Here is a 6,549-nt window from a genome sequence, read left to right as displayed (position 1 = left end):
GGGCAGGCTGGGGCTCCAGGCTGCGTCTCTGCCCGAGGACAGCTCTTACGCCACCTGGGGCTGAGGCCCATCGTGCATCTCGGCTTGATGAAGGACCTTGGCAGTTCTGACTCATGGCCACAGCTGAATATCGCCCAAGGAAGTGTCAAGAGAGGGAATGAGTGAAAGTAGAAGAACAAGGAACACTCAGATCTTCAGCCACCCAGCTAGAAGCCCCACGCGTTCCCTGTCCTACCTCCAGAGCCTGCACGGCGGTGTCATCAGGGCACCATCCCCAAATCAGGGCTGGGGCTCCTGGGCACCTCTGCAGAGGCCCAAGCATGAGGGCCCTGGGGTCCTGCTGACACACGGGGGACCTGGGGTGCGCAGAGAAGACCTGCTGTCAATCTCCTGCTTGAAAGCAGGGCCAGGGACAGCAAGACTGACCTCCTGGGAGAGCTGCCAGGGGTGGGTGAGACAACGCGGGGTCTGAAACTATGGGTCCCCGAGCACAGGGAGGGCTCCAGCTGTGTGCCTGCTGGGACCATGGGAGGGTGTGGGGCCCACGACCACACCCCTGTCATAGACTTTCCCCACCCTGGGAGCTGCTCATGTTCCAGGAAGAAAGAAGGATGTGGGCCCTGAGCACACACCCCATGGGGGCAGGGTCCTCTCACCTTTCTGACTGAGGAGGGGCTTGCAGGCCAGCCTCGCCCTCCCTGCCGGTGACCCCATCTTCTGGGTTCTCTGCTCCTCAGCTGGACCAGCCAGGCCAGACACACGGGGCCTCGGCCACAAACTGCCCTGGACGCCAGTGTGCCAGTGGGGTCTTTGCATCCCCTAAGTGCCCCCTTGGGACTGCAAGCCCCCATTGGGAGGGACCCTGGCTGGCTCCTGCCTCCACCCCTGGACTCAGCATCCGGCCCTGGCAAGAGTAGGCAAAACCCGGGGCTGCAGGAGATGAGAGCCCAGCCCTTCCCACTGCTCCCCGTTCTGGTCCTTGTAGAAGAGAGACGGACATACCCAAGGTCCCCTTTCATCCCTTGCGAAGATAAGGCACCCATCCATCTTGCGCCTGTCCCATACTGGAGGGGGAGGAGGCCTCTTGCCCCCACCGCCACCCCTTTGGGTCCCTGCTCCAACCCTGACCCGTTCCCAAGAGCCACCCACCAGCAGGCCTGGGTCACTGTCAGACCCAGTGCCATCCATCTCCCTCCTCCCGCTGGAGGCCTTCAGCCTGAGTGCAGCCCCAGGCTTCCTGGTCTGGCCCAGAGCCAGTCTGGCCTGTGATGTGATCAGATCGCCTGGGCAAGCAGGCCCGGTGAGATAAAAGGAAGGGGCTGAGGGGGTGGGGAGCAGCAGGATGGCACTGTGGGCAAAGGCCAGGGTGCGGATGGCAGGGCCCTGGCTGTCCCTGCATGGGGCACACCCACTGGGCACCAGAGGTGCTGCAGCCCCCAAGGCGGTGCTGCCCTTCGAATCCATGCCCCGGTGTCCTGGCAACAAGTGGATGTGGATGCTGCAGATCTGGAAGGAGCAGGGCTCTGAGAACACGCACTTGGACATGCATCAGACCTTCCAGGAGCTGGGGCCCATTTTCAGGTAAAGCTCTCCCCGCTCACCTCAGCGAGAACACCCTCACGTTCTGTCCCCCTTGGTGCCTGAGTCCCACTGGGCCAGGGCTGTGCCACATCCCACTGCCCACATCCTGGCAGGGGCACCCGGGCCGTGGGAAAGGGGTAGGGAGGGGGCTCCTTGGGGCAGGTGTGCGTCTCGGCCACCGCAGACTGGGGCCCTTGGCGAGCAGGAGCCCTGGGTGGCTCGCTGCTGGGAGCACAGAACGCAGACCCCAGAGGAGAGGAGGCTTCAGTGAGACCGCGGGAGGGCCCGCCTGCTCTGATCCAGCGCCTTGCTCTATGGAGCGGGTACCAGGCAGGACACGGCCCCTCAGCAGACCGCAGAGCTCTGCCCCACAGGTACGACATGGGAGGGAGACACATGGTGTTCGTGATGCTGCCCGAGGACGTGGAGAGGCTGCAGCAGGCAGACAGCCATCACCCCCAGTGGATGATCCTGGAGCCCTGACTGGCCTACCGACAGGCTCGCGGGCACAAGTGTGGCGTGTTCTTGCTGTGAGGGCCGGTGGGGGTGCGGAGGGAGGGGCAGGGCGGCCTGGGTGCAGAGAGCACGTGGGACGGGGAGGGCCTCAAAGCGAGCCTGCCCGAGGCCCACCTGGGTGGCTGGGGAGATGGTGCCCACTGGCTCCAGCTCCCAAGGGCTCGGCTTCCTTCCTCACAGAAGCCTCCAGGCCCAGAGGGGGCCTTGAGGGGAGGTGCGTGTAGCAGGCAGGGGGCCTGCGAGTCTGCAAACACCCGAGCAGCAGTCTCAGCCAGAAGCCCCCATCTCAGCCTGGGTGAAGTACACGAAGCTGCCCCGAGGAAAGAGGTACCACCACGATCCCAACGGAGTCAGCCTGCCCCTGACGACCAGCAGGCGGCTCCCTGTCTGGCTGGTTTCACTCTGGAGAGAGGAAGGTGGGGTGCAGGTCAGGGCCACTGCTGACTGACACCCTGACACTCCGCTCCCTGCTCTACAGCAACGGGCCCTAGTGGCGTTTGGACCGACTGCGGTGAACCCAGACGTCCTCTCGCTGCCAGCCCTGCAGAAGTACACACCCTTGGTGGATGGCGTGGCCAGGGACTTCTCCCAGACCCTGAAGGCGAGGGTGCTGCAGAATGCTCGGGGGAGTCTGACCCTGGACATCGCGCCCAGCGTCTTCCGCTACACCATCGAAGGTGTGGGCTGGGGAGGCAGGCGCACCTCAGGGCGTGGGGGGAGCTGGCCCTGAGGCCCAGGCTGCCTGGGGCTCAGGAACCCCTCATCCCACAGCCAGCACCTTAGTCCTTTACGGGGAGCGGCTTGGCCTTTTGACCCAGCAACCAAACCCTGACAGCCTGAACTTTATCCACGCGCTGGAGGCCATGTTGAAGTCCACCGTGCAGCTCATGTTTGTGCCCAGGCGCCTGTCACGGTGGATGAGCACCAACATGTGGAGGGAGCACTTTGAGGCCTGGGACTACATCTTCCAGTATGGTGAGGGCCGGAGCCCGGGCCGTGCGGTGACTAGGGACCCCGGGGCCCCCTCCACTCACCACAGTCGCAGAAGGACTGAGGTCCCGGGAGGGGCTTGTGGCTTCGTTATGGTCCCAGACCCATCGGCAGTGATGCTGGCCTGGGCGGGCCTGAGAACTGGGGCAGGACGTGGAGAATTGGGGGTATGGAGGAGGGTAAAGGGCGGGAGGATGACAAAGAGCAGTGCTTCCCAGCGCCAGACCCGGGGCTTCTGTCGCTATGCATCCTGCAACCAACAGAGCCATCCAGAGAATCTATCAGGAGCTGGCCCTCGGCCACCCGTGGCACTACAGCGGCATCGTGGCAGAGCTGCTGATGCGAGCAGACATGACCCTGGATACCATCAAGGCCAACACGATCGACCTCACTGCTGGGAGTGTGGACACGGTCAGGCCAGCACCCAGCCCTTCCCATAGAGCAGGGAGCTCCCCTGCCTCCAGGCAGCCTCCTCCCAGGGCAAATGTCTCCTCCACGCCCCTCCCCAATCTATGCCTCCAGCTTCCCAAAGGGAAGGAGTCTATGGTGACCCACATGAGAAACCAGGCTCCAGACAGAGTGTAGAGTGGCCGGAGGCCTGGGTACCTGCAGCATCAGAGGTCCTCGGGGTCCTGGGGGGAGGGGAAGGGCTGAGGTTCGGCTGCAGAGTCACACCAGAGACCTTTTCCAGGGACAGACAGGATCCTTAGGAGGTGACTGGCTAATGGGAGGGGCAGCAAGAGGTTCTAGCATGTGGGGGAGAGAGCAGGTGGCAGGGAAGCCAGCCCAGGGGGCGGGCCAGGCCCAGGGTGTACAGTGCAGCTGAAGTGTCCTGCCTCTAGACCGAGCCTCCCTCTGCCAGCATCTCTGAGGGTCAGGCACCCAGGCCCTGAGCTGAGGTGCGGGCTTCAGGTGGAGACACTCCCTGAGCCGGGGCTGTGATGCAGCCATAAGGTGAGAGGGGGTGGGCCAGGCATGTGCCTGCTCTGGGAAGGCTTCCTGGAGAAGAACAGCTTTCGCTGAAATTGGAGAGACCACACAGAAGAGGAGGCCCGGAGGGCAGCAGGCCAGGCCCTGCAAGAGCTGGCAGCGAGGAAAGGCCATGAGGCTGAGTGGAGGGAACAAGGCAAGCGGGCAGAGGAGGGCAGACAGGGTCAGGGCCTCTGTCAGGAAGGGCCTTGCACACCCAGCCTGTATCCCAGGCTAGAGGAAGCCAGTGTGAGGAGTGTTTCGCTCAGGCATCCAGTCCCTCACGGGCCACAGGGCAGAGCGCAGTACGGACTACAGCTCAGAGAGCCCCAGGGAGGCCGGATCTGCATGGCAGGGGATGCCAGGGGCAGGTTACATTGGGGACGACATTTAGGAGATACCGTGCTGCCCAGGTCTCCGGTTGGATAGCGGGCACTGCTCTTTGCACGTGGAAATGATCCAGGAGGAGGCAACGGCTGGGAGTCTGGGCGGCCGGTTCCTGCTAGGACCCTGTGAGCGGACCTGCCTGTGGATGTCCGGATGGACCTCAGCTCCTCACCTCTCCCCACTGAGTAGATGCCAAGAGTGAGCCCCTCCTGGACCCAAAGGAGGAAGAGAACCTCAGGTTCTGAGGTGGCCAGAGGAGGCCTGGGTCTCAGTGACGTTGGGGACGCCTCCCCTGAGGGACTGAGGGAAAGCCGACGAGCTGGTTTTAGAATCTCCAGGACTCCAGGTTGGGCTTTGTGGTCTCTGAGCATGCAGGTCCCCTGCCCCAGGGGACCACCATCTTTCTGGGAGGGGCTCCGGAGTGGAGGGACATGGCCTATGCGGAGTTCTGAGCCCTGGCCCTCTGCGCCCCCTGCAGACAGCCTTCCCCTTGCTGATGACTCTCTTTGAGCTGGCTCGGAACCCGGAGGTGGAGCAGGCCCTGCGTCAGGAGAGCCTGGTGGCTGAGGCCCAGATCTCAGAAAATCCCCAGAGGGCCATCACGGAGCTGCCTTTGCTGTGGGCGGCCCTCAAGGAGGACTTGAGGTAGGCGAGGTGGACCTGGACTGCCCCTCGGCCCTGGCCCTGTGCCTGCAGAGCCCTCTTGCTGGGCTTGACGACGGATCCTGGGGCTGACAGCTCCTTTGCCCAGGGGTGCATGCCCCTGTACCTCCTCTTCTTCTCCCTGGAGGGGAGCCTGGTGCTTCTTCCTCCGGGATCCCTCCTCAGTGTCCCGGGGCCCTCATCAGTCACGTCCTCGCTAGCCTGGGGAGCTTTGGCTTACTTGGGAGATGGAAGGAAGGAACGCCTCAGGATCTGGGCTTCCCAGTGCCAGGAGTGACCTGTGACGGCCCGGGGTTGGGAGGCTGCCCTCAGGCTATATGCACTGGGCTAGGAAGGCAATGGCACCCCACTCCAGCACTCTTGCCTGGAAAATCCCATGGACGGAGGAGCCTGATGGGCCGCAGTCCATGGGGTCGCTAAGAGTCGGACACGACTGAGCGACTTCACTTTCACTTTTCACTTTCATGCAATGGAGAAGGAAATGGCAACCCACTCCAGTGTTCTTGCCTGGAGAATCCCAGGGACGGGGGAGCCTGGTGGGCTTCCGTCTATGGGGTCGCACAGAGTCGGAAACGACTGAAGTGACTTAGCAGCAGTAGCAGCAGGAAGGCTGCAGAGGGTGTCTGGTGACTGGTCACAGCTGCGGACCCTGGTGGATTCCCCTGTGTGCAGGCTCTACCCCGTGGGTATCACCGTGGAGGAGCAAGTGAGCTCGGACCTGGTGCTGCAGAACTACCACATCCCAGCTGGGGTGAGTGAGGCCCTGGAGCCCCACCGACCTTCACCCAGGGGCCAGCTGACATTGGCCCCTTCCCGCTGCTGCAGACGCTGGTGAAGGTCCTACTCTATTCCCTGGGTTGAAACCCCACCGTGTTCGCCAGGCCTGAGAGCTATCACCCCCAGCGCTGGCTGGACCGCCAGGGCCCTGGAAGCTGGTTCCTGCACCTGGCCTTTGGCTTTGGCGTACGCCAGTGCCTGGGGCGGCGCGTGGCCGAGGTGGAGATGCTGCTCCTGCTGCACCATGTGAGTGGGCCGCGAGGGGCATGGGTGGACAGCCTGGCCGGGGACCCCTGGCTTCGTTCTGGGGCGCCCAGCCTCAGGGCCCTGGAAGGCAGGGCAGGCTGGGGCCAGGCGGAACCCTGCCTCTGTCCTAGGTGCTGAAGAACTTCCTGGTGGAGACACTGGAGCAAGAGGACATAAAGATGGTCTACCGCTTCATACTGATGCCCTCTACCCTGCCCCTCTTCACCTTCCGGGCCATCCAGTAGTCCTGTCAGCACACTGCCGGGCCACACACGCTACAAGCCCCTCTGCCGGACCCCGGCCACACCTCTTTCTCCTACAGGCCCTGACTTTTGACACACCACTGTGCAGCCAGCACTTTGCACTCATGGAACAGCACAGGCCCCCGCGGGTCAGGCTTGCTGGCCTGTGCAGCAAGGC

At 63.5% G+C, this 6,549-nt stretch overlaps 1 pseudogene; it reads left to right on the top strand.

Moving 5' to 3' along the window:
- Window positions 1-1,342: 1,342 nt before the first annotated feature.
- Window positions 1,343-6,549, top strand: LOC147359792 (cytochrome P450 11B1, mitochondrial-like; annotated as a pseudogene).

Source organism: Bos grunniens, chromosome 14 (assembly GCF_055505025.1).
Source record: "Bos grunniens cultivar Pamir isolate PY7600 chromosome 14, Bosgru_T2T1.0, whole genome shotgun sequence".
Classification (NCBI taxonomy): Eukaryota; Metazoa; Chordata; class Mammalia; order Artiodactyla; family Bovidae; genus Bos; species Bos grunniens.
Note: the sequence above shows the minus strand (reverse complement) of the source record. Positions and strands in the feature narration are given on the sequence as shown.